Source organism: Salvelinus fontinalis, chromosome 36 (assembly GCF_029448725.1).
Source record: "Salvelinus fontinalis isolate EN_2023a chromosome 36, ASM2944872v1, whole genome shotgun sequence".
Lineage (NCBI taxonomy): Eukaryota > Metazoa > Chordata > Actinopteri > Salmoniformes > Salmonidae > Salvelinus > Salvelinus fontinalis.
This window is the reverse complement of record NC_074700.1, coordinates 23,564,441-23,586,223: the sequence shown is the minus strand read 5'-3', so window position 1 is coordinate 23,586,223 and position 21,783 is coordinate 23,564,441. Positions and strand designations below refer to the sequence as shown.

Sequence of the window (21,783 nt, the reverse complement as noted above, 5' to 3'; positions counted from 1 at the left end):
CACCCACTTGCCATATTGAGCTGTAGCTACCCTTCTCAGAAAAGTGGCCAAAGGTCTTTTTCCTATTTTGGAAAAATTACACCCTTCACACACATATACAAATTATCCAGCACTCTAGCCACATCGTTACTTCGGCGAGTTAGCTACTAAAGTATATCCTCTATGAAAGGATACATGGAATAACGACAGAATGCAGAGGCAACTCGTTGTCTGTAGCACGAAAGACCAGAGCTAGTTAAAACTATTTGTCCCTCCGTTTATAGGTAGTTATCTACGTGCCAACGTACAAATAACGTGTCTCACATAGCTATAGCTAGCTAATATGGTTCGTAGATATCTTTAAATGTCTAAATGTTGCACTTTCTCCGGGCAGAAGTGAATTATGTTTCTGTGCCTAGCGTTGACAACACATTTAAATGTACTGCTTAAGAATCAATACACCACGGAGTACCGCAGGTTTAAAAAGTCTGGACAATGCACCACTGGAGAAACACGTTCTACATTTTGTATTGAAGTGCGTGACGTATGCACATTAAATATAATTGATTATGTAGTAACTATATAAGTATTTTTTCAAAATTTATAACAAAAAAAATCACCTGGCAGCGGCGGGATTCGAACCCGCGCCTCCGAAGAGACTGGAGCCTTAATCCAGCGCCTTAGACCGCTCGGCCACGCTACCGATAGGAGATATGTGATGTGTTAGGGCTTTTAACTTAGCCAAAGAGGGGAATATATTTCTACTTAATGGTTTATTTGATGGAAAAGTTTTAATTCGTCTGACTATCACTTCAAAATCAGTAGACTTGTCGCACTAGTTATCTCCCAATGGTACTGAAAACGTGTGTTTATTCAGAACGCAGACACACCAACCCTGTACACTACCGCCCTCTACTGGTTGAAGAGGCAGTGCAATAACTATCACGCACCAATCGGGCAAGGTCAACTTTTTATTTTGTATTTATTTTTATTTAACCTTTATTTAAAAAGGCATGTCAGTTAAGAACAAATTATTATTTACAATGACGGCCTATCAAAAGGCCTCCTACGGGGACGGGGGCTGGGATTAAAAATAAAATAAGAAACAAAGCCACATCATGAAAAGAGAGACACCACAACACTAAAAGAGAGACACCACGACACTAAAAGATAGACACCACAACACTAAAAGAGAGGCTTAAGACAACAACATAGCATGGCAGCAACACATGAAAACCCAGCATGGCAGCAACACAGCATTACAACAGCATGGTAGCAACACAACATGGCAGAAGCACAACATTGTAGCAGATCAAAACATGGTACTAACATTATTGGGCACAGACAACAGCACCAAGGGCAAGAAGGTAGAGACAACAATAAATCACATGAAGCAGCCACAACTGTCAGTAAGAGTGTCCATGATTGAGTCTTTGAATGAAGAGATTGAGATAAAACTGTCTAGTTTGAGTGTTGGTTGCAGCTCGTTCCAGTCACTAGCTGCAGCGAACTGAAAAGAGGAGCGACCCAGGGATGTGTGTGCTTTGGGAACCTTTAACAGAATGTGACTGGCAGAACGGGTGTTGTATGTGGAGGATGAGGCCTGCAGTAGGTATCTCAGATAGGGGGGAGTGAGGCCTAAGAGGATTTTATAAATAAGCATCAACCAGTGGGTCTTGCGACGGGTATGCAGAGATGACCAGTTTACAGAGTAGTTTAGAGTGCAGAGATGTGTCCTATAAGGAGCATTGTTGGCAAATCTGATGGCCCGAATGGTAAAGAACATCTAGCCGCTCGACAGAACCGTTACCTGCCGATCTATAAATGATGATGAAACTTGATGATGTCTAAGTGTTATCTCGTTGTGCCTAAACGAAACAATGTGAACTAACAACACAACAACCTTAAATTAGGAAAACTAGATATTTCTGCAGCCAGAACAGCTTGTTAATATGATACATACTGATGCAGTAGTTATTAATAATCAAGTAATCACGTAACATTATTTGTGACTCAATAACCTTGTAGGATAAACGTAACGCTTTATCCTCAGCCTGAGCATAAGATAGTGCACAATGAGGATTTACACTGGCATTTTACCCATCTACACGAACTGTCACCCGTGTCTCACTGGGCCATGGCTCTGGCGGACCTGCTCTGATTTGGGGGCAAGCCCAGGCTTACCTTCTCACAAAACGACAGTCTTGAATGATGCAGAGGTTGTTGATTCTGCTCGCCCAAGTCTTTAGTGTCACACTCCTGATGGAAAGACAATGACACAAGAACTTACGTTAACATAAAACACTGGCGACACTGTTGTAAGTAGATGGAAAAGCACCACTAAATCAATCCATAACCCAGTGGTCACCGACTCTGGCCCAGGACTAGAGGGTGTGGGTCTATGTTGTAGTTCCAGACACATTTTAACAGAACAGACTACACTTGCGCTATTAAGGCTGGGCTAGAGTAAAACCCTGCACTCCCTAGTTTACCATAGATCAGGGGTAACTATAACCACTGCTATATCCCTCTGATAAAAGCATCATCTCTATCTGTCACAAGGTGTCATGAAAACCCAATGATCTGATCATGTAGACTGTGGCTGTGAATGATCATTACCCCATTTACATCAAAATGTCCCTTTAATCTACTTCATCCACACGTTCAGGCATAACCTAGAATGTGTTGTCTGACTAGAACATGTTGTAATCTGGGGACAGCGGAAACCCGATGACTTCCCCAAATCTCTGAAGATCAAAGAGATTACCGGCCGGACTCCCAAATGGCACCCTATTCACTATATAGGCCACTAGTGCATTATTGACTAGAACCCTATGGCCCCTGTTAAAGCAGTGTGCACTATAAAAGGGCAAATGGGTAATGCTGCCGGGGATAACTGCTGCATTCATATGACACCCCTCCCTCACGATAACTGCTGCATTCATATGACACCCCTCCCTCACGATAACTGCTGCATTCATATGACACCCCTCCCTCACGATAACTGCTGCATTCATATGACACCCCTCCCTAACGATAACTGCTGCATTCATATGACACCCCTCCCTAACGATAACTGCTACATTCATATGACACCCCTCCCTAACGATAACTGCTGCATTCATATGACACCCCTCCCTCACGATAACTGCTGCATTCATATGACACCCCTCCCTCACGATAACTGCTACATTCATATGACACCCCTCCCTAACGATAACTGCTACATTCATATGACACCCCTCCCTCACGATAACTGCTACATTCATATGACACCCCTCCCTCACGATAACTGCTGTTATTCCCACTACTTCCAAGACGAGTCGCTCTGATCCGCTGATACGAGACCCGAGTCATCCAACCATCCCACATCCAGCTGCCATGCTGGCATTCTGACAAAAAAACACATTGCGTTCTCAAAACGATTTTGAGGTACATTGATCTAATAATTTGTCATTTAGAAAATATATATATCACAGGTGGTTGGTGGCACCTTAATTGGGGGGGGGGGGGGGGGGGGGGGGCAGGCTCATGGTAATGGCTGGAGCGGAATAGGTGGAATGGTATCAAATACATCAAACACATGGTTTCCATGGTTTCCATGTGTGTGATGCCATTCTATTGACACCTTTCAAGCCATTATTATGAGCCGTCCTCCCCTCAGCAGCCTCCACTGAACTATATATATATATATATATATATATATATATATATATATATATATATATATATAATCAATTGAACTTAGATGTATAAACGTTGTTATTTAAAGCAGTAGGGGAGCCTAAAGATAAATGATCCACTTGGTTAGAGAACAATATTTTGATCTGTTTTTGATTCAAGTAGTAACCCCAACCCCCCCCCCCCCCCCCCCCCCCCCCCCTAATGGGGCAAACTGCCCTCAGGGCAATCAATGATACTTATTATTAGCATTTTCCAAATGATCTATAAGTAACTTCTTTGAGTTACACAATAGATGTTGAGATACTTTAGGATGATTTGGATAGGAAGGGCGAGAATAAAAGAGTACATCAAAACCTCATCATAGTGAGTATTTTAATATTGTGCAAGTAATTTTGTTCCGATATTTGATTTATTTTATTGAAATAAGATACCTAGACTTGAGCTTTTAAGGTTCAATGACTCTGAAATTCGAAAATAAAACATATAAAATTGGTTTTTAACAAACTAATCTTCAGGGAGCATTTTACCCCATAGAGTGGGTCGTTTTGCCCACGACAAAACACCCCCTTTCTTAAGTTTATGTTTTTATTGAATAATAAAAAATAAATAATAGATGAATTCTTTTTTCCCTTCAACATGTGTTTGCTTAAGGATAGCCAGTGTACACATACTGTATCTAAATCTTACCAAACGTTGCCTTTTTTATGCCATAGACATTCCCTTAAGTCAGGCGTTACCCTATGACATAACATAAGCATTCTGCCATCACGAATCCACTGTTCATCCATATGATATGACAAAGAAAGATCATAGCCTTTCCTAACTTTGGGATCCATCATTTAATGCATATGATTACATTAATTACAAAGCAATTAGTATTAAATTAGGGTATGCATGCCATTTCTATTCTATTCCATACTGTGTAGTAAACATGAACTACAAATTAATTTATACTACTGTATAGCCTAATCATTTTTTCTTTTTAATTGTGTTCGATATTAAATGTTCATATTGTCATGTTTCTAGGCCTACATTAGCAATGTATTCAATTCAGATTGCGAGAGAGAGCGAGAGAGAGAGAGAGACAGAGACAGAGAGAGACAGAGAGAGAGAGAGAGAGAGAGAGAGAGAGAGAGAGAGAGAGCGAGAGAGAGACAGAGAGAGAGAGAGAGAGAGAGAGAGCGAGAGAGAGCGAGAGAGAGAGACAGAGAGAGAGACTGATAGAAAACTGAGGAAAACATTGACTAGGTACAGACTCAGTGAGCACCGTCTGGCTATAGAGACCGGTCGTCACAGACAAACCTGGCTGCCCAGAGAGGACAGGCTGTGCTCACTCTGCCCTAGAGGAGAGGTAGAGACAGAGGTGCATTTCCTACTACACTGTGACAAATACTCAGACCTAAGAGCATATTTCTTTCCCAAAATTATAACTCAATACAAAGAATTTGAAACTATAAAAGATGAAGAAAAAATCAAATATTTATTGGGTGAAAAGCCAAAATGTGCAGCCAAATATGTGTCCTCCTGCCACAACCTGAGGGACAGCCAGTGAAAAATGCAAAGTAATGTTGATAATATTTCCCATTTAGCTTAGTTTTGTTTTGTCTTTCATACCAGGTCATATGTCCTCTCAAGTCATATTGACACTGGTCTACTACTGTTGCTTTAATTTATTGTTGTTCTGATTAATATTGTTGTTGTAGTTGTTGTTAATGGTAATCCCATGTCCACTACTACTGTTATTATTGCTGTTGGTCCCACCATTTATTTATATATAAATATATATATATTTTGTATATATATACATATATATTTGATTTTTATTTTTCGATATGTATACTTTGACAATCTAAGTAATAACGAACTTGCCATGTCAATAAAGTCAATTGAATTGAATTGAATTGAATTCACAGAGAGAGAGAGAGAGAGCGAGCGAGAGAGAGAGACAGAGAGACAGAGAGAGAGAGAGAGAGAGAGAGAGAGAGAGAGAGAGAGAGAGAGAGAGAGAGAGAGAGGGCTATACTGGAGATGATGGTGTGAGGTTAGACAGGATAGCCTAGCCTAGCCTACTACGAGGGGGAGAGGGTTTGTAGGAGGGGCTTAAACTTATACATCTCTTATATTGAAAGTTCGAGCCAGTGGCTGGGATAATTTTTATTTTATCCTGAAACTGAACAGTAGCCGCTGTAACCATCCACCTCTCGCACCTGGCAATACACCTGCCTGTTGTTACCGTCAACACCCGCACGAGACCTCCGGGCTTCACTAACGGTAAGAGGGGGAATAAATCCACCGGCCGGCAGCGCTAGATATTTGGAGCACGTTGTCGGCTGTGAACATAGTCTAGCCTATCGATCACTTACGATAACGGTATCCATCTATGATCGATCATTATGATTTCGTAATATTTTTTAAACAATATTCTAACGAATATTTTTTTTCTCACTTCTAAATACTGTTTTCATAGAGGCAATGTAGCCTATAGCCACCGTGTGGTCGGGTTTTCTGCATAACCTTCAGTTTTTGTACCAAGCCTATTCTCATATTAGGAACCGATTGTCCCACCATCCTATTCTTATCCGCCATTTTGTGTCCAATTTAAGGAATTTATCAGACTGAGTAACGGGATGGTACAGCCAACACAATGATTCGATGGATAGTCTAAGGAAACGGGTTCATACTCCACATTTGTAGCCTAATGTAGGTTTGATATTCTACTGTATAGCATTATGGCATTGTGTGTCTGTCTGTGTTCTAGGCCTATATGCAATGCGTAGGGATGAGTGATGCCGGTAGCCCATATGATTAAATATTGATATGATCAAAGATTCATCCAATCACCGTTGAGGATGCAATCCTGTACCTGACAGCGCCTCAGACTAATTTAATAAATGCATAGTCTGAAACGAAAAAGAAAACACACATATGTTTATCAGATATCACCTTGCGGCATCACTTTTGTGATATTTGTTTCTTATATCCAATGATAGCTATGCAGTCAATGTGGAACGCCGAAAGCCCCGGCAAAAGCAGTCCCACACGGACAGATGGGTGCGGGCGGAATCGGGGGATATAAGGGGGCAGAGTTGCCAAGTTATGATGAATAATTCCTTTATCCACAACATTGATTCGGAGTATTCCTTAAATTTCGGGTGCGTACATGTGTTCTATGAAAACGTATGTGCGCAATGCCATGGCAGCGGTAAGGGAGCCTCTGAGCGGTACGCCCGCCTCCAGTGTGTCTGCATACAGCATGTGCTTGGTTAGAAGAGTCGTGACAACTACAATTGTGAGGTTCTCTATACGCTGGTGCACGTGTGGTGCCATTTACGTAGGTCCCTAGGTAGGCCTATAAACTTAGGCTATTTCTCAGAAATGACCTATAACAGCAATTCCTCTAATTCTAGGTATAAGTTTACCTTCAATTGTAAAGAAAATGTATAGGCGCACATTTTATGCATGCATTATGGACAATGGTTATTTTCTAGCCTATGGCGGGTTTTATTTCTCCACATTCCATTGGGGTTGAGATACTCGGTCAAGGGCAGCACGAGGAGGTGAGTGCTGGAGACGGAGTGAGACTTATTCTTCTATCCAACCTGCCCATACAGTGCGCATGCTGTGCGCCAAAGAGCGCGTGTGCGTGCGCTCGCGTGTCTGCTCCTTCCCTGCTTTGTGATCTGATTCCACTTGGCAGTTTGGAATTCGGGAATGAAAGAGGGGAGACGTGACTGTGTACTCATGATTAGACGCATCAAGGGACAGTTGGAAGATGAGAGCAGATTCGGAGCATCAACTGCCCAACATTTTATAGATAGACACGTTTCTCTTTCATCCCACTCTGTCGCTGTTGTTCATCCTCTCGCTCTCTCTCGACCTCTCTCCCTTTACTCTTATGCATTCTCTCACTCTTTCGCTCTCTCTATCTCCCCTCTCTCTCTCTCTATCTCGCCTCATCTCACTCTCTATCTCCCCCTCTCTCTATCTCCACATCTTTCTCTATTTCCAACCCCTCTCTCTCTCTCTATCTCCCCCCTCTCTCTCGCTCTCTATCTCCTCCCCTCTCTCTATCTCCCACCATCTCTCCCTCTATGCCCCCCTCTCTCTCTCTATCTCCTGCCTCTCTCTCTTTCACTCTCGTTCTGTTTCTATCTCTCTTTTTCTCTCACTTTTATTGTATATATCTATCTATCTGTCTCTCCTGTATGTCTTTCTCTCTCCTCCAATGCTGTGTCAGTCAGACAAATGTATTAACACCTTGTAGCATCCTCCATCCTTCCATCCCTCTGCACCTTGCACATTTACAACTTTCTAGCAAGTCTCTTCTGTGCTAGCATCCTTCCATCTATGAAAATCGTCTATGAAAATATAGCAAAGCAGCTTTTAACAGAGGCTCCGTAACAAGTAGCCTGATAGACTCAGAGTAAGTAAGCTGTTTGGGACATTAGCCTAAAGTATTTTCAAAGACCATGCCCGAGGGAGTGGGAGTGTGGCACAAATGGTGCCATATTCCCTATGCACTACTTTGACGATGGTCCATGGGGGTTCTGGTGAAAAGTAGTGCACTACATAGGGTATAGGATGCTATTTGGGACGTAGCCTGGGAGATTATTCAGTCTATAGGTGCTGGTGAGGCAGAGGGGAAGAGGTGGGGAGCAGAGGTGAAGGGGAGGAGGTGGAGAGCCTTGCACCATTGTCCCGCCTGAGCGGTTTTATGTTTTATTATGAAGGGACCCCCTGATAGGGGCAACTGCAAAGTCATCTAGGGAGTAAAGCTATACACACACACACACACACACACACACACACACACACACACACACACACACACACACACACACACACACACACACACACACACACACACACACACACACACACACACACACACACACACACACACACACACACACACACACACACACACACTTACATCTGCTCCCCCCTTCATCCGTTCTCTTTTTTATCCATTCACCCCCTCTGTTACACACACGTGCACACAGCACACACCCATACCTCTATAAACACTCAATCACCACCCACTCTCCACCCGATTTTCATTCGCCTGGTCACATTCATCCACCCCTACCCCCCCCCCTCCCGTCCTTTTTCACCCAAAAGCAATTCTGGTGAAGCTCATTGATTCAGACTCACTGGGGTGCCCTCTATATCCACACAGTACTGAGTACTGACCCTGCAGTACACACACGCATACACAAACACCCGCGCACGCACGCACGCGCGCACGCACACACACACACACACACACACACACACACACACACACACACACACACACACACACACACACACACACACACACACACACACACACACACACACACACACACACAGTTGGTCCTCATGCATAGCCTACATACTGATCCAAGAAAAGTTCTGTATTTTTCCACCGTAATAGTTAAGGTTAGGTGGAGGTGGAGGTTAAGCTGATCCTAGATCTGTGTGGATGGGCTAACTCTCTTCCCGGAGTGAGTGACAGATAGAGAAAGGTAAAAGCAGTGATGAGATCAGTGCAGTCATCAACATGATAACCATCAGCTGTTCAGTCTCTTGCTGCGTTTGCTTGTTCTTGATGCCGACCTAAAGGGTCGTGTTGATTGAAGACAGAAACAGAAGACAAAAGACTGAAACAAAAATAAACGCTCATTTTATTTTCCGTTGCGTGTCCTACTGAAAAGGATGAGCCATCTTTCTTGTTTAATGGATCTCTAGGGAGACAGACTCATGCCTTCATCATTCACACCTAGATAACAACAGGATTGTTAGTTTCAGAACTGTTTTATAAGAGTTTTTTTATTTTTATCTACATAATGATAAGAATAAAAGGTGTACGCACTTGTAATGTTTTGTTTCACTCTCTTCCCCCATCCCATCCCAGCTCATCAAATGGGTGTCTGTTTTGTTTATGGTTATGTTTGTGTGTTAGTGTTTACTTGGTCCAATGCATCTCTAGTATGATGTATGTCTATATTTCTGCAGCTCTAGAATTATGTATGTCTATATTTCTCCAGCTCTAGTATGATGTATGCCTATATTTCTGCAGCTCTAGGATTATGTACATCTATATTTCTGGTTTTTGAAGGTGCCTAACCTAAACCAAGGTCATTGTTTGTAATCGCCCTTAAAAATCAGAGAGAGACATGGAAGGGGAATTTAGTCTTTTGAAATTATGCCAGATATCAGGATAGTAAGTTTGGGATAGTGACAAAAAGATAATGATAGGATAAGAGAGAGAGAGAGAGAGAGAGAGATAGAGAGAGCAAGAGAGAGAGAGAGAGAGAGGTAGAGAGATAGAGACAGCGAGAGAGAGAGATAGAGAGAGAGAGAGAGAGAGTGAGAGAGAGAGAGAGCAATAGAGAGATATAGATAGAGAGAGAGAGAGAGAGAGATAGAGAGCTAGAGAGAGAGCGCGAGAGAGAGAGTCAGAGAGAGAGAGAGATAGAGAGAGTAAGGGAAAGATAGAGAGAGAGAGAGAGAGAGAGAGTGAGAGAGAGAGAGAGAGAGAGAGAGAGTAGGGGAAAGAGAGAGAGAGAGAGAGAGAGAGAGAGAGAGAGCTAAAGATGGGGTGATAGAGAAATACAGTAAAAAGAGGTAGAAAGAGAGTGAGATTTACTGCACTCGTGTTTGCTGATGATGCCCTGAAAAAGCTCTAAAACTAGGCCACATATTGATGACAGTTAAATGCGATGTCCCATAACGTGTGTGATATTCTCTAGCGGAGAAATGATCTAACTCCGACTGATTAACCATTACACGAATGAGAGTTCCGGGTACAAGCTGCCAAAAGAACAGATCTAGGATCAGCGCACCCTCCCCCAATACTAACCTTAACCATTAGAGGGGGGAAGCCAAAACTGACCTCAGATCAGCAGCTATAGGAGTGAAATACTGTACAGGTGAAATCCAGAGGACAAGTGTATAAATATGTCATGGGATTTTACCACAGAGAGTTATGTAAACACACAAGCATGAACACATGGACTAGATCTGGAGGTAGGGAGGGAGGGAGACAGAGAGCGAGCGAGAAAGGGAGATAGGGAGGGAGAGAGATAGAGAGCGAGTGAGAAGGGAGGGAGGGAGGGAGGTAGACAGGGAGAAAGAGAGAGAGAGGGAAGTAGAGAGGGAGGAGAGAGAAAGAGAGAGAGAGGGAGAAAGAGAGAGATAGAGGGAGGAGGGAGAAAGAGAGAGAGAGAGAGAGGGAAGTAGAGAGGGAGGAGGGAGAAAGTGTAAGGGCTGTCGCTCTCCTCCTCCTCGGACGAGGAGAGGAGAGAAGGATCAGTAGACCAAAATGCAGCATTAGGGAAATAAGCCATCTCTTTATTTGTAACGACGATGGCAACACGAAAAACAAAACACTTTCAAAATACAAAACAAGAAAACGACGTAGACGAAAACCTGAACTTGAACTTACTTAACTAACGTAAAACTCACGGACAGGAACAGACTACATCAAAACGAAACGAACAGCCAAACAGTCCCGTATGGTACATACATATACGAACACGGAAGACAATCACCCACAAACAAACAGTGAGAACACCCTACCTAAATATGACTCTCAATTAGAGGAAAACGCAAAACACCTGCCTCTAATTAAGAGCCATACCAGGCAACCCAAAACCAACATAGAAACAGAAAACATAGACTGCCCACCCAAAACACACGCCCTGACCATAAACACATACAAAAACAACATAAAACAGGTCAGGACCGTTACAGAAAGAGAGAGAGGGAGAAAGAGAGAGATAGAGGGAGGTAGACAGGGAGGAGGGAGAAAGAGAGAGAGGGAAGTAGAGAGGGAGGAGGGAGAAAGAGAGAGAGGGAGCGAGGTAGACAGGGAGGATGGAGAAAGAGAGAGAGAGGGAGGTAGAGAGGGAGGAGGGAGAAAGAGAGAGATAGAGGGAGGTAGACAGGGAGAAAGTGAGAGAGAGAGTGAAGTAGAGAGGGAGGAGAGAGAGAGAGGGAGAAAGAGAGAGATAGAGGGAGGTAGACAGGGAGGAGGGAGAAAGAGAGAGAGAGGGAAGTAGAGAGGGAGGAGGGAGAAAGAGAGAGAGGGAGGGAGGTAGAGGGAGGAGAGAGGGAGGGAGGGAGGTAGAGAGGGAGGGGGGAGAAAGAGAGAGAGGGAGGGTGGTAGAGAGGGAGGAATGAGAAAGAGAGAGAGAGGGAGGTAGAGAGGGTGGAGGGAGGGAGAAAGAGCGAGAGAGGGTGGGAAGGAAGGAGGGAGAAAGAGAGAGAGAGAGCGAGGGTGGCAGGCGGGACAAAACTGACCTCAGATCAGCAGCTATAGGAGTGAAATACTGTACAGGTGAAATCCAGAGGACAAGTGTATAAATATGTCATGGGATTTTACCACTGAGAGTTATGTAAACACACAAGCATGAACACATGGACTAGATCTGGAGGTAGGGAGGGAGGGGGGAGAGAAAGGGAGGTAGAGAAGGAGGGAGAAAGAGATAGAGAGAGAGGGCGGGAAAGAGAGGGGGGGGGGAGGAAGGAGGGAGGAGGGAGAAAGAGTGAGAGAGTCACTGCAGCAAAAGAGGAAGAGAGATTTATTTAAATGCGAGATTCTTCAATGTAGCCTAATTCAGGAATCAGGACTGATGTTTAGTATATGGACATTTACTGTAATCTCCTTTTAGATCATGTTGATTGGTCCGTTCTGTTCAGATGAGAAGAGAGAGAATTGTCTAATGAATTGATTTCAATTGACTGATTTCCTTCTGTGAACTGTAACTCAGGAAAATCTTTGAAATTGTTGCATGTTGCATTTATATTTTTGTTCGGTGTAATAGGTTAATTGATCTGTAATTGATCTGTCCCTTGTTGCCCACGGGATAAAATATATGAAAACAATGGATATCTCCCACTCCCACTCCCACACGCATGCACACACACACGCATGCACACCCACACCCACACACACACACATGCACACGCACGCACACACATGGCCAGAGCCGTGATCGCCTTGAAACTCCCTCCCATCTCCAATTACTCAAGCAAACAGCGAAATGACCTTAAAAGATGAAACAACATTTCATAGGGACTGTGAGGAGACACACACAGACACAGTATTATTATAATTAGCGTTGTATTTTTAATGTGTGTGTCTGTCCTTGTCTATCGCTGCTGCTTCGGCAAAATCGAATGGGGATCCGAATAAACCAAACACGCACGTGTCTTCACTAACATTTTCAAACTGTCCCTGACCAAGTCTGTAATGCCAACATGTTTGAAGCAGCCCAAGAATGCCATGGTAACTTGCCTAGTGACTATCGCCCCGTAGCACTCACATCTGTAGCCATTAAATGTTTTGAAAGGCTGGTCATGGCTCACATCAACACCATCATCCCAGACACCTTGGACCCACTCCAATTCGCATATCGCTCCAATAGATCCACAGATGATGCAATCTCTTTTGCACTCCACACCGCCCTTTCCCACCTGGACAAAAGGAACACCTAGGTGAGAATGCTGTTCATTGACTACAGCTCAGCGTTCAACACCATAGTGACCTCCAAGCTCATCACTAAGTTCAGGACCCTGGGACCTGCCTCTGCAACTGGGTCCTGGACTTTCAGATGTGACTCCCCCAGGTGGTGAAGGTAGGCAACAACACACCCGCCACGCTGACCCTCAACATGGGGGCCCCTCAGGGAAACGGCTTAATCCCTTCCTGTACTCCCTGTTCACCCACGACTGGTATGGTTAGGGCTGTTACAGTGTTCGTATTACAGCCACACCGGCGATCACGAGTCATGAAGGCAGTCAAATTCCATGTGACCGTTTAGTCACGGTACTAGGCTTCTCCAAACTCTGATGCTGCTGCTGGTCATTAATAGCCTACCAAACTTGCTAACTGCCTGGTACTCAGCACTCTATTGTCCATCTAATAAATCTGACATCAATGCAAATGTGATGGGAAATCTAATCGAACACTTCATGAAAGCCCATGAGCTCATGTTGCGCAACATTTCTATAGGCTATGCAATTGCGTGAGAAAACAGGGTGATGGCCTCTATTAAAAAGAGGAGGATCCCATCAGCTTTAAATAGGCTAAGCCTACTATATTTATTTCTCAACTTTCCTAATATTAAGCACATTTCTTCACTTTACAACAGGAGTATAGCCTACCTGTCTGGCTTGAAAAGGAAACACAGGAAACAGCGTCCTCCATTCGCTATTTAAGTGCAGAGATTACATTTTTCCACCCCCTGCCCCTGTTTCGAGACATGCGCACGATAATGGTCCGTTCTAAATAAAAACAAATTTAACACATTTATTATTTAGTATATGTAAAGACAAAATTAAATTAAGAATAGTCTGATGAGTGACAATATTAGCCTATCGGTTGTGAATCATGCCCAGCTTTTGTGCAGTAAGGCAAGAAAGAGCGCATGCCTTTTCTTTGTGAATTTTTCAAATCATAGTGGCACAGGCCTATACAGTGCATTCGGAAAGTATTGAGACCACTTCCCTTTTTCCACATTTTGTTATGTAACAGCCTTATTCTAACATGGATTAAATGAGTTTGTTTCCTCATCAATCTACACACAATACACCATAATGACAAAGTGAAAATAGGTTTTTATAAATTGTAGCAATATATTAAAAAAACAGACCCTTTGCTATTAGACTTGAAAGTGAGCTAAGGTGCATCCCGTTTCCAATGATCATCCTTGAGATGTTTCTTCAACTTGATTGTAAATTAATTAATATAAATTAATTAATTAATAAATTTAATTGATTTGACATAATTTGGAAAGGCACACATCTGTCTATATAAGGTCTCACAGTTGACAGTGCATTTCAGAGTAAAAACTAAGCCATGAGGTCGAAGGAATTGCCCGTAGAGCTCTTAGACAGGATTGTGTCGAGGCACAGATCTGGGGAAGGGTACCAACAAATGTCTGTAGCCTTGAAGATCACCAAGAGCATAGTGGCCTCCATCATTCTTAAATGGAAGAAGTTTGGAACCACCAAGACTCTTCCTAGAGCTGGCCGCCCGGCCAAACTGATCAATCGGGGGTGAAGGTCCTTGGTCAGGGAGGTGACCAAGAATCCAATTGTCACTCTGACAGAGCTCCAGAGTTCGTCTGTGGAAATGGGAGAACCTTCCAGAAGGACAACCATCTCTGCTGCGCTCCACCAATCAGGCCTTTCTGGTAGAGTGGCCAGACGGAAGCCACTCCTCAGTAAAAGGCACATGACAGCCCGCCTGGAGTTTGCCAAAAGGTACCTAAAGGACTCTTGGACAATGAGAAACAAGATTCTTTGGTCTGATGAAACCAAGATTGAACACTTTGGACTGAATGCCAAGCGTCACGTCTGGAGGAAACCTGGCACCATCCCTACGGTGAAGCATGGTGGTGGCAGCATCATGCTGTGGGGATGTTTTTCAGCAGCAGGGATTGGGAGACTAGTCAGGATCGAGGAAAAGCTGAATGGAGCAAAGTACAAAGAGATCCTTGATGAAAACCTGCTCCAGAGCGCTCAGGACCTCAGACTGGGGAGAAGGTTCACCTTCCAACAGGACAATGACCCTAAGCACACAGCCAAGACAACTCAGTCGTGGCTTCGAGACAAGTCTCTGAATGTCCTTGACTGGCCCAGCCAGAGCCCAGACTTGAACCTGATCAAACATCTCTGGAGAGACCTGAAAATAGCTGTGCAGCGACGCTCCCCATCCAACCTGACAGAGATTGAGAGGATCTGCAGAGAATAATGGGAGAAACTCCCGAAATACAGATGTGCCAAGCTTATATCGTCATACCCAAGAAGAGGCTGTAATCGCTGCCAATGGTGCTTCAAGAAAGTACTGAGTAAAGGGTCTGAATACTTATGTAAATGTGATTTACAAATAAATCTTTTTTATTTACACATTTGCAAAAAATGTCTGAAAACCTGTTTTGCTTAGTTATTATGGGGTATTGTGTGTATATTGATCAGGGAAAAAAACAATTTAATCCATTTTAGAATAAGGCTGTAACGTAACAAAATGTGGAAAAAGTCAAGGGGTCTGAATACTTTCCGAATGCACTGTATGTTTTGATAAGGTTTGTATCACAACTAAAGTGGCCAAATAACTTCTTGAAATGAAGCACATTAATCCACTTTACAACCGGTGTAGACCCTAACTGGCATGCATAGGCGGCGCTTGAGTTTCAAGTTTGGGGAAGATAATTTTCACCATATAAATGCACCATTATAATAATGCATAATGCATAATTGCATTTGTGGTCACTTTTGAGAATGGCGGTTTCCTGCTAATTGATTGCATTTAGGAACATTCGCGCTTATAGCCTACTGCCATGTGCGCACCGCTGCGCTTATAATGTGAAGAAAGAGCCTAATAAACTCAGCAAAAAAAGAAACGTCCTCTCACTGTCAACTGCGTTTATTTTCAGCAAACTTAACATGTGTAAATATTTGTATGAACATAACAAGATTCAACAACTGAGACATAAACTGAACAAGTTCCACAGACTAACAGAAATTGAATAATGTGTCCCTGAACAAAAGGGGGGGGGGGGGGGTGGGGTCAAAATCAAAAGTAGCAGTCAGTATCTGGTGTGGCCACCAGCTGCATTAAGTACTGCAGTGCATCTCCTCCTCATGGGCTGCACCAGATTAGCCAGTTCTTGCTGTGAGATGTTACCCCACTCTTCCACCATGGCACCTGCAAGTTCCTGGACATTTCTGGGGGAAATGGCCCTACCCCTCACCCTCCGATCCAACAGGTCCCAGACGTGCTCAATGGGATTGAGATCCGGGATCTTCGCTGGCCATGGCAGAACACTGACATCCCTGTCTTGCAGGAAATCACACACAGAACAAGCAGTATGGCTGGTGGCATTGTCATGCTGGAGGGTCATGTCAGGATGAGCCTGCAGGAAGGGTACCACATGAGGGAGGAGGATGTCTTCCCTGTAACGCACAGCGTTGAGATTGCATGCAATGACAACATGCTCAGTCCGATGATGCTCTGACACACCGCCCCAGACCATGACGGACCCTCCACCTCCAAATCAATCCCGCTCCAGAGTACAGGCCTCGGTGTAATGCTCATTCCTTCGACGATAAACGCGAATCCGATTTGTGAGACAAAACTGCAACTCGTCAGTGAAGTGAACTTTTTGCCAGTCCTGTCTGGTCCAGCGACGGTGGGTTTGTGCCCATAGGCGACATTGTTGCCGGTGATGTCTGGTGAGGACCTGCCTTACAACAGGCCTACTAATCATCAGTCCAGCCTCTCTCAGCCTATTGCGGACAGTCTGAGCACTGATGGAGCGATTGTGCATTCCTGGTGTAACTCGGGCAGTTGTTGTTGCCATCCTGTACCTGTCCCGCAGGTGTGATGTTCGGATGTACCGATCCTGTGCAGGTGTTGTTACACATGGTCTGCCACTGCGAGGACGATCAGCTGTCCGTCTTGTCTCCCTGTAGCGCTGTCTTAGGCATCTCACAGTACGGACATTGCAATTTATTGTCCTGGCCATATCTGCAGTCCTCATGCCTCCTTGCAGCATGCCCAAGGCACATTCAAGCAGATGAGCAGGGACGCTGGGCATCTTTATTTTGGTGTTTTTCAGAGTCAGTAGAAAGGCCTCTTTCGTGTCCTAAGTTTTCATAACTGTGAGTGTCTTAACGACCGTTCCACAGGTGCGTGTTCATTAATTGTTTATGGTTCATTGAACAAGCATGGGAATGAAGATCTGTGAGGTTATTTGGATTTTTACAAATTGTCTTTGAAAGACAGGGTCCTGAAAAAGGGCCGTTTCATTTTTTGCTGAGTATAGTTTATCAACATTTTAAGCTAAACATTCTGATCTGTTGCATCAGCCTGTTTTTTATGCTAGTGGTTGTATTCATTTGAGATCTATCGCATCCCACAACAATCCCAGACTATGCTTGGAATATTTATTTCTTGCACAGAAGGACAAGTTGACCACTAGAATAGGTCAACTTTTTACTATGGGGGAGAGTAGATTGATATAGGCTAGTACTTTTGCTGTTCGTTAGGCCTAATCATCTTGTTGGCTGACGAAAAGTAAATCTGGATAGTTCTTCCAACATCTTCAATATGCACCTCGGAATTCAATAAGGTCCAAGATGTACATGTCTTCAATTGGAGCCTGTGAGAAGGACCCAATCACGTGATGGGCATTGGCATTGGCTAATAAGAATTGAGATATCTGAGAAAGCCATGTGAGTGAGAGGTGATTCGAGAGGCAGCCGGGAGAAGGGAATTCTAATTATTATATTTTGCCCAAGGGTACAACGGCCACTAGCCGCAAAAGGCTAGGGGCATTACAGCCATACAAAGGGGATGCCGCCGTGAAATTCTAGGCATTATCAAGTGCATCTCAAATTGTGAATGAGAGACTGATGAAGTGTGTGTAGCCTGCGTAAGAAACATATCAGAGCTCATGTCTTTCATGTGACTTTTTTCATATCATCATTAGAGTCACATCATGCAGCCTTCGAATGTTTTCAAAATAAAAAAAATATAGCCCAACGTTTGTATCACAACTAAAGTTGCATAAATAACTCTAAATTAAGCATTTAGGAGGACCAGTTTCTTTGTTAAGCGCTTAACACAAAATAGCCCCATGTGCACACACTATTTTTGGGAGAAAATATCCTTGCTATTTTATTCAGTCAATTGTATTATTTATACTATAAATAATATAAAATAATGCCACAGAATTCTAAGGAACATTTGTCTGAACTAGTGAACAGCCATATGGCATAGCCAGCTCACGGCCTAACATAAGGACAACTCAGTGTATGCTATTCTGTTCTTCTGAAATAGACTACATTTTCTTCATATCATGTTTATTTAGACCTGTTCCAAAGGTTTGCATCAGTGGCTTGTTGGCTATGCGTGGAAGCCTAGAGATGCTAAATGTGTTTATGTTAATTAATGGTAATTTACTGTGAGACGGAAGTTAATTGCTTGACAATCACCGGCTGACAAAATTTCATGACTGCCACAGCCCTCGGTTTTGCAACTGCTTGGCATTCGACTGCAAAGCGATACAGAGGGTAGTGTGGACAGCCAAGGACATCACTGGGGCCAAGCTCCCTGCCATCCAGGACCTCTATACCAGGCGGTGTCAGAGGAAGGCCCTAAAACTTGTCAAAGATTCCAGCCACCCAAGTCATAGACTGTTCTCTCAGCGGTACCGATTAACAAGTCTGGAAATAACGGGACCCTGAACAGCTTCTACCCCCAAGCCATAAGACTGATCAATAGGTCGGTAAATAGTTAACCAAATAGCTACTCGGACTATCTGCATTGACCTGTTTTGCACTAACACTTTTAACTCATCACATACGCTGCTGCTACTGTTTACTATCTGTCACTTTATTCCTAGTTATATGTATCTACCATGATTACCTCATACCCCTGCACATCACTAGCCTGTTCAACCTCTCTTTCGTATCGTCTGAGATTCCCAAAGATTGGAAAGCTGCAGGGGTCATCCCCCTCTTCAAAGGGGGAGACACTCTAGACCCAAACTGCTACAGACCTATATCTATCCTAGACCCTAAGGTCTTCGAAAGCCAAGTTAACGAACAGATTACCGACCATTTCGAATCTCACCGTACCTTCTCAGCTATGCAATCTGGTTTCAGAGCTGGTCATGGGTGCACCTCAGCCACGATCAAGGTCCTAAATTATATCATAACCGCCATCGATAAGAGACATTACTGTGCAGCCGTATTCATCGACCTGGCCAAGGCTTTCAACTCTGTCAATCACCACATTCTTATTGGCAGACTCAACAGCCTTGATTTCTCAAATGATTGCCTCGCCTGGTTTACCAACTACTTCTCTGATAGAGTTCAGTGTGTCAAATCGGAGGGCCTGTTGTTCGGACCTCTGGCAGTCTCTATGGGGGTGCCACAGGGTTCAATTCTCGGGTCGACTCTCTTCTCTGTATACATCAATGATGTCGCTCTTGCTGCTGGTGATTCTCTGATCCACCTCTACGCAGACGACACCATTCTGTATACCTCTGGCCCTTCGTTGGACACTGTTAACTAACCTCCAGACGAGCTTCAATGCCATACAACTCTCCTTCCGTGGCCTCCAACTGCTCTTAAATGCTAGTAAAACTAAATGCATGCTCTTCATCTGATCGCTGCCCGCACCTGCCCGACGTCCCTCTGACTTAGAATATGTGGACAACTACAAATACCTAGGTAGCTGGTTAGACTGTAAAGTCTCCTTCCAGACTCACATAAGCATCTCCAATCCTAAATTAAATCTAGAATCAGCTTCCTATTTCGCAACATAGCATCCTTCACTCATGCTGCCAAACATACCCTTGTAAAACTAACCATCCTACCGATCCTCGACTTCGGCGATGTCATTTATAAAATAGCCTCCAATACTCTACTCAACAAATTGGATGCAGTCTATCACAGTGCCATCCGTTTTGTCACCAAAGCCCCATATACTACCCAACACTGCGACCTGTACGCTCTCGTTGGCTGGCCCTCGCTTCACTCTCGTCGCCAAACCCACTGGCTCTAGGTCATCTACAGTCTCTGCTAGGTAAAGCCCCGCCTTATCTCAGCTCACTGGTCACCATAGCAGCACCCACTCGTAGCACGCGCTCCAGCAGGTATATCTCACTGGTCACCCCCAAAGCCAATTCCTCCTTTGTCCGTCTTTCCTTCAGTTCTCTGCTGCCAATGACTGGAATGAACTGCAAAAATCACTCCCTCACTAACTTTAAGCACCAGCTGTCAGAGCAGCTCACAGATCACTGCACCTGTACATAGCCCATCTGTAAATAGCCCGCTCTAAACTACCCCATCCCCATACTGTATTTATTTATTTATCTTGCTCCTTTGCACCACAGTATCTCTACTTACACATTCATCTTCTGCACATCTACCAATCCAGTGTGTATTTGCTATATTGTAATTACTTCGCCACCATGGCCTATTTATTGCCTTAACTCCCTTATCTTACCTAATTTGCACTCACTGTATATAGACTTTTTGTTTTCTTTTTCTACTGTATTATTGACTGTATGTTTGTTTATTCCATGTGTAACTCCGTGTTATTGTATGTGTTGAACTGCAATGCTTTATCTTGGCCAGGTCGCAGTTGCAAATGAGAACTTGTTCTCAACTAGCCTACCTGGTTAAATAAAGGTGAAATAAAATAAAAAATAAAATAAAAAACATTGACTTGGTACTGGTACCCGTTGTATATAGCCCAGTTATCATGTATATATTACTAGTTTTATTATTGTTTTACTTTTCTATTATTTCTCTATTTTCTTTCTCTCTGCATTGTTAGGAAGGGTCAAAAGTAGTGCACTAAATAGGGAATAATTGGGATGCAGACATCTATTTCAAACCTTGACACATCTGTCGCCGTGTCCCTTCAATTACGTAAAGGGATAACATAGTGTTCTAATCTCTGTCAAGTCCTCTGTGTTTATTACAGGACAGTAGTGTGTGTGTGTGTGTGTGTGTGTGTGTGTGTGTGTGTGTGTGTGTGTGTGTGTGTGTGTGTGTGTGTGTGTGTGTGTGTGTGTGTGTGTGTGTGTGTGTGTGTGTGTGTGTGTGTGTGTAGTCAGAGCACCACAACAGTGTGACTTCAGCACTGTATAGCCTAAATCCTCCTCTTTGCTGTCCTCCTCTGTTGACATCATGTGACTACTAGTCCGTTTCACTGCTGTTTCAAAGGAAGAGAGAAACAATTCGGGGCAGATGGATTATATTCTGTTCTATTACATTCTGTTGATATATTACAGTATACAGTATGCGGTTTGAGCATATCACTCAGTGCTTCTTTGTACACTACTTTGCCTGCCTACCGTCCAATGTTGTTAAAGGACATAGTTTACTGTATGTTTCAATAGGGAATGATCGTTTGAGTTTGACGCATCCATATCTCCTGTTCCTCAAGGAACCCTGGAGATCCTCAAAGAACCCTGGAGTTCCTCAAGGAACACTTGGAGATCCTCAAAGAACCCTGGAGTTCCTCAAGGAACACCTGGAGATCCTCAAAGAACGCCTGGAGTTCCTTAAGGAACCATTGCTAGTCAATGGTTCATATTTGCACATTCG

General features: G+C 43.6%; 1 protein-coding gene and 1 non-coding gene across 2 annotated transcripts in view; one reads left to right on the top strand and one right to left on the bottom strand.

Moving 5' to 3' along the window:
- Positions 1-600: 600 nt before the first annotated feature.
- trnal-aag (transfer RNA leucine (anticodon AAG)) lies at positions 601-682 on the bottom strand. Its single transcript has one exon. It is a non-coding gene; the product is annotated as a tRNA-Leu (tRNA).
- A 4,995-nt stretch (positions 683-5,677) lies between these two features.
- The window catches only part of LOC129835483 (histidine N-acetyltransferase-like), a 37,548-nt gene continuing 21,442 nt past the window's right edge, over positions 5,678-21,783 (top strand). The window contains exon 1 of the mRNA XM_055901121.1: positions 5,678-5,934. The gene's annotated coding sequence lies outside the window, so the exon portion shown is untranslated. The remainder of the gene's footprint in view (positions 5,935-21,783) is intronic.